Source organism: Suricata suricatta, chromosome 12 (assembly GCF_006229205.1).
Source record: "Suricata suricatta isolate VVHF042 chromosome 12, meerkat_22Aug2017_6uvM2_HiC, whole genome shotgun sequence".
Lineage (NCBI taxonomy): Eukaryota > Metazoa > Chordata > Mammalia > Carnivora > Herpestidae > Suricata > Suricata suricatta.
In genome coordinates, this window is record NC_043711.1 from 6407250 (window position 1) to 6413511 (window position 6262).

Consider the following 6262-nt stretch of genomic DNA (forward strand, 5'->3'; position numbering starts at 1 on the left):
AGCTGTCAGCACAGAGCCCAACACGGGGCTCGAACCCACGAACCGTGAGATCATGGCCTGAGCCAAAGCCGGTGCACTTAACCGACTGAGCCACCTAGGCGCCCCATAAAGAAACATTTTAAAAAAGAAAAAGAAAAAAAAGAAGAGAAAGTCTTTCTGGCAGCGCCTGGGTGGCTCAGTCAGCAGACCAGGCGACTCTCGGTTTTGAGTTCGAGCCCCACGCTGGGTGGAGAGATTGCTTAAAAATAAAATCTTACAGGGCCGCCTGGGTGGCTCAGTCGGTTGAGCGTCTGGCTTTGGCTCAGGTCATGATCTCACGGTTTGTAGGTTCCAGCCCCACTCCAGGCTCTGTGCAGACAGCTAGCTCAGAATCTGTCTTCAGATTCTGTCTGCCTCTCTCTCTGACCCTCTCCTGCTCACGTTGTCTCTCGGTCTCTTCAATAAATAAATAAAGAAAGAAAACATTAAGGGAAAAAAGCCACTCCTTACTAACTTTAAAGTGCCCTTAAAAAAAAAAGTTACCAGGCACCCGGGTGGCTCAGTTGTTAAGCATCCAACTCTTGGTTTCTACAGGTCATGACTTCATAGACTCATAAATTCAAGTCCCGTGTCAGGCTTTGCACTGATCATGCAGAGCCTACTTGGGATTCTCTCTCTCTCTCCCTCTCCCTCCTCTCTCTCAAAATAAATAAACTTAAAATAAAAAGGATTGTTATGAGTTAAACTTGTGCCAATTAAGAGTTGCTGTTGTGGGGCGCCGGGGGAGGGGGGGCTGGAGGGGGCTCAGTCGGTAAACTGACTTTGGCTCAGGTCATGATCTCACAGTTCATGGGTTTGAGCCCCGAATCCAGCTCAGTGCTGACAGCTCAGACCCTTGGAACCTGCTTTAGATTTTGTGTCTTTCTCTCTGCCCCTCCCCCACTCACCTCTCCCTCTCTCTCTCTCCTCAAATAAATAAAGATAAAAAAAATTTTTTTTAAAGAATTAACTGGCAACCTCCATGAAGACCATCAGGAATGGCTGGGTTGTGGCAAAGTGCCTCCCGGAAAAGCGAGTGGTACGTGGTGAATGGTGACTGTGCTTTGGGGCATCTTCATCAGCCCTAGACTGTGAGCTTCAACTCTGGAACAGAAGAGGCAGGAGAGGGAAAGGGCAAATGCCTTACGCCCCTGGCAGGTAACTAGCAAGCCATTAGTTTCCTCCCTCCTGCTGCAGGTAGGAATTAGATTGGAATGAAGATTGGCTAACAAGGAGCTTTGGAGATGAGGCCTCTAGGGACAGAAAACAGATTGTAAATAGACTGCCTGCTCCCATCAACACAATATCACACCTACCGGACCAGGAAGGAAGACCCTGTTACGTCTTAGAAAATGTGTCTTGTCCAGAAACTCCACACGTAACTGTCTCCTTGAAATTCTCAAAGGTCAATTTGTCTTCAACATTCGTATCTTCCATCAACACCTGGGGTCTTCTGTGGGGCCATATCGGAGATACAGAAATCTCTTGTAAGTTCTGGAGAAAAGGGGGCCATTTACTACCACTACTACTACTACTACTACTACTACTACTACTACTATTATTAGTATGTTTCCCATGTAGAGTTAGTCCTAGGTTATTTAAGTAGGAAGTCTAAAGCAGTGGTTCTCAAAATGTTGTCTCCAGGGGTGCCTGGGTGGCTCAGTCGGTTAAGCCTCCGACTTCGGCTCTCAGGTCAGATCTCACATTCGTGGGTTCGAGTCCCGCATCGGGTTCTGTGCTGACAGCTAGCTCAGAGCCTGGAGCCTGCTTTCTGGTTCTGTATCTCCTCTCTCTGCCCCTCCCCCTCTCATGCTCTGTCTCTCTCTGTATCAAAAATAAATAAAACATTTAAAAAAAATGTTGTCTCCAGCCAGCAGCCAGAGCTGGGTTCATGTGTGCAAAACCTGGGCAGTCACAGAGGACCCCATGCTTGGGTTAATGCTTTGCTGTCACCGTCTGAAACTTATAAGCGAGGAGTCCCCCCTTTTCCTTTTGCCCTGGGACCTGAAAATGATGCAGCCATTTCTGCGTGAAATACCGTCACCTGGGGAGTTCCTTGAACTACACTTTTTTAAAGCTTTTTTTTTAATGTTTGTTTATTTTTGAGAGAGAGAGCATGAGCCGGGGAAGGGCAGAGAGGGGAAGACAGAATCCAAAGTAGGCTCCACGCCGATAGCCCCGAGCCTGAAGCACGGCTTGAACTCACAAACAGCAAGATCATGACCTGAGCTGAAGCTGGGATGCTCAACTAACTGAGCCTCGGTGCCCGTAAGAGACACTTTCTTAGTCCTCACTTAGACGTGCTGAAACTCTGGGGTGGCATCAAGCAACCGGTAGTTTAAGAAACCTTTCAGGTGAGTCTGATGCATGGTCAAGATTGAGAACGGTTGTCTAAAACGGCACTCCCAATTTTTCATTAACTACTTGGCAGATTCCCAAGTGCCCTGGCACTAGATTCACAGTTGCTCCTAACTCTGTGGACACCTTTTCCTCACTCAAAGTTGGCGGCAACTGGTGTGCTACTCAAAGAATCTAAACTTTCTAAACTTCTCTACGGACTCCAGGCTGCTCTAATGCACCACTTTATTTCCCAGGAATGACAGAAGGGGACCTGTCTGCTCTGTGGTCGCGTGGCTAATGCTAAATCCAATCCTTTGAGGGAGACACTGAGATTTCAGGGAAGAAGGCCAGTCTCCCCTAAACGTAATCTTGCCCCTAAATGTAATCAAGGGTCCTAGTAGAATTTTCAAAACGGTCTTCCTCACAACTCACAGATGTTGCTTGCTCCTAGGCTATTCTCTCTCTTCTCCCCCTCCCCCCTCCTTCCTTATTCTTCCTGTCCTTTCCCCCTACACACGCCACTCAAGGGGAGGAAATCAGGTCAGGATCTCAAATTCCAGTGATGCCGATCAATAATGTAAACAGTGAGTACACTCTGCTGTGTGCGTTATTTTTTCCTTTTGATGTGCATTCCTGGAGTGTGGACACTACGTCCTCATTCCCATTACCCAGATAACAAACAAAAGCTCAAGCGTGTTCATGGATTTCCTTCCTTGGCTTTGTACAGGATCTGAATCCAGATGGGCTCATTCTACACCCTACTTTAGAAAATTCTACAATGGCTTTCAAAACGTGATCTCTTCCACCCAGCTATATCAGCATCAGCTGGGAATTTGTTAGAAATCCAAATACTGGACCTGCTCAACTGGAAATTTTGGGGTAGAACATAGAGGTCTGTGGGTTTTTTTTTAAGATGAAGTATAGTTGACATACAATACTATATTGGTTTCAGGTGTACGAGAAAGTGCTTTGACAATTATACACATTAAAACAATGCTCACCATGATAAGTGTAGTTTAAAGTTGTTAAAATATTATTGACTATGTTCCCTTTGCTGTACTTTTTTAAAATTATTTTTAATGTTTTATTTATTTTTGAGAGAGAGAGAGAGAGAGAGAGGGAGAGAGAGAGAGAGAGAGAGAGAGAGAGAGACAGAGCACGAGCAGGCTAGGGTCAGAGAGAGAGGGAGACACAGAATCCAAAGACAGGCTCCAAGCTCTGAGCTAGCTGTCAGCACAGAGCCCGACGCAGGGCCTGAACCATGAGATCATGACCTGAGCCAAAGCCGGTCACTTAACAGACTGAGCCGCCCAGGCACCTTGCTGTACTTTTCATCCTCATGACAAGTACTTTCATAACTGGACGTTTGTACTTCTTACTCCCTTTTACCTATTTCGTCCATCTGCTCCTGCAAATCAGGAAGTTTCTTCAACATTTTTATGAATTAAATAATTTCTAAATCATAATGAAATATACATGATATGAAATGTACCATTTTAACCATTTTCCAGTGTCCAGTTCGGTGGTCGAAGCGCATCCACACTGTCGTGCAGCCACTCCCACCATCCATTCCCGGAAATTTTTCTAACTTGCAAACCGGAAACTCTGCCCCCTTCATGCTGTCTATCGCCCCATCGCCCATCATTCTACTTTCTGTCTCTATGAATGTGACTCCTGTGGGACCTCATAGAAGTAGAATCAAACAGTGTTCATCTTTTTGAGACGTGCTTATTTCACTTAACATAATGGTCTCATGTCGTAGCAGTTGTCAGAATTTTTTTCCTATCCAAGCCTGAATAATAATTCACATGCCGTTGTCCGGATGGGCCATCTTATGTTTATCCATTCATCTGTCAATGGATACTTGGGTTGTTTGCACCTTTCGACTATTGTGAATAATGATGTGATGAGCATGGGTGTGCAAACATCTCTTTGAGACCCCAACTTCAATTTTTTTGAGTATAGACTCAGATAAGGAATTGCTGAAACCTATGGCAATTCTATTTTTAATATTTTGTGTGTGTGAAACCCCTCAACATTTTAACAGAGAAGAATGATAAAGATTCTTTCATGCGTTTAAAAATTTTCCAAATGTATAGCCTCCATTCATGTTTCTGCAATCATGACTATTGAAAAAGGTAACAGCCTGTGTATCAGGAAATCAAGGGGAAGGGGAACATCCTAAACCAAGCTGAGTATTTTCTCCTCCATAAAGACTACGACACTATTCCTTGGCCTTTTGGCTAAGATCAAGTATAAAGACTAGTACAACCACCATACTGTTATTAATAAAAATAATAGCAACAGCAATAAGTACAGCCAATATTTCTAGAGTATGTCTGTAACATTGAGACCTTTTTTTAAAATGTTTTTTATGTATTTTTGAGAGACAGAGACAGCGCGAGCAGGGGAGGATCAGAGAGAGAGGGAGATACAGAATCTGAAGCAGGCTCCAGGCTCTGAGCTGTCAGCTCAGAGCCCGATGTGGGGCTTGAGCCCACGAACCGTGAGATCATGACCTGAGCTCAAGCCGGACATTCATCCGACTGAGCCACCCAGGCACCCCAAGACCTTTTCTTTTTAAAGTGTATTTATTTTAGAGAGACTGTGTGTGAATGAGGGGGGGCAGAGAAAGGGGGGGGACAGAGGATCTGAAGCTGGCTCAGTGCTGACAGCAGAGAGCCCCACATGGGGCTCAAACTCACAAACCATGAGACCATGACCTGAGTTGAAGTCGGATGCTCGACTGACTGAGCCACCCAGGTGCCCCTTCTTTCTTGTTTAATGCATATAGCATCCTATTCATTTGAAGGACATAAATGTCCCTTGAACTTTGCTCAACTTCTCTCTTTCATGAATTGACTAATGTCCTCCTACCCTTGCTCCCTTAGCCATCCTGTGGATTGCAATTCTGCCAAATGCCCTGGCTGGTAGCATGGGCTGGTTCCACAGTCCTCTCCCCAACTTAGGCCGTGAGGGCAGAGGGAAAACGCTCACTCACCTCCTTTGCTCTCTCACGACTCCATGCATTCATTCCATGCTCCCTCCACTTCTGTTATGAATATGTATCCTTCCAAGCTCACATCCTGAGATGGTTTGGTTTTGATTAAAGCAGAAAATGATACATTTGCACACTAGCTCCTAGAATTATTCACTTTTTTTTCTTTGGGAGAGAGGCATAGAACCTGATGCGGGGCTTGAACCCCCGAGCATGAGATCATGACCTCAGCTGAAGTCAGACACTTAACTGACTGAGCCACCCAAGTGCCCCTAATGCTAGATTTTAAAATGACATGTACACATAACAGTTCCCCCAGAATATACAACACAATTTGTTTTCATTTTTCATTTTACTTTTTAAATTATTTGAATGTATTTATTTTGAGAGAGAGAAAGTGAGAGAGAGAGAGCACATGGGGGAGGGGCAGAGAGAGAGAGAGGAAGAAAAAGAGAATCCCAAGCAGGCTCCACACTGTGCAGAGCCTGATGCGGGGCTGGAACCCACCAACCGCGAGATCATGACCGGAGTCAAAACAAGAGCTGACGTTTAACTGACTGAGACACCCAGGCGCCTCTTAAGATTTTTTTTTTTTTTTTAATGTGGGGCTTGAACTCACAACCCTGAGATCAAGACCTGAGCTCAGATCAAGAGTCAGAAGCTTAACTGAGTGAGCCACCCAGGCACCCCTTCTTCTTAATTTCAGCATTAGAAAAATGGGTGATATATAGAAGTCACTCTATTTACTTGGTGAAGGAAGGAAGGAATAGAGGAACCTGATGGGAAGAATTGTTTAAATATTACTGAATTTAAAGCATAAATAAAAGATGTCTCTCAAGCAAGTGAGGTCTGTGAGTTTGCTTCATTGTAACTAACTCCTGTCCCTAACTCAGCAGACACCTCAAC

At 44.9% G+C, this 6262-nt stretch overlaps 1 protein-coding gene across 3 annotated transcripts in view; it reads right to left on the reverse strand.

Annotated features, from left to right (window-relative positions):
* Positions 1-1015, reverse strand: part of LOC115273226 (zinc finger protein 883-like) — a 24142-nt gene extending 23127 nt beyond the window's left edge. For all 3 annotated transcript variants that reach the window (XM_029916208.1, XM_029916209.1, XM_029916206.1), the window contains exon 1: positions 997-1015. The gene's annotated coding sequence lies outside the window, so the exon portion shown is untranslated. The remainder of the gene's footprint in view (positions 1-996) is intronic.
* Positions 1016-6262: the final 5247 nt, after the last annotated feature.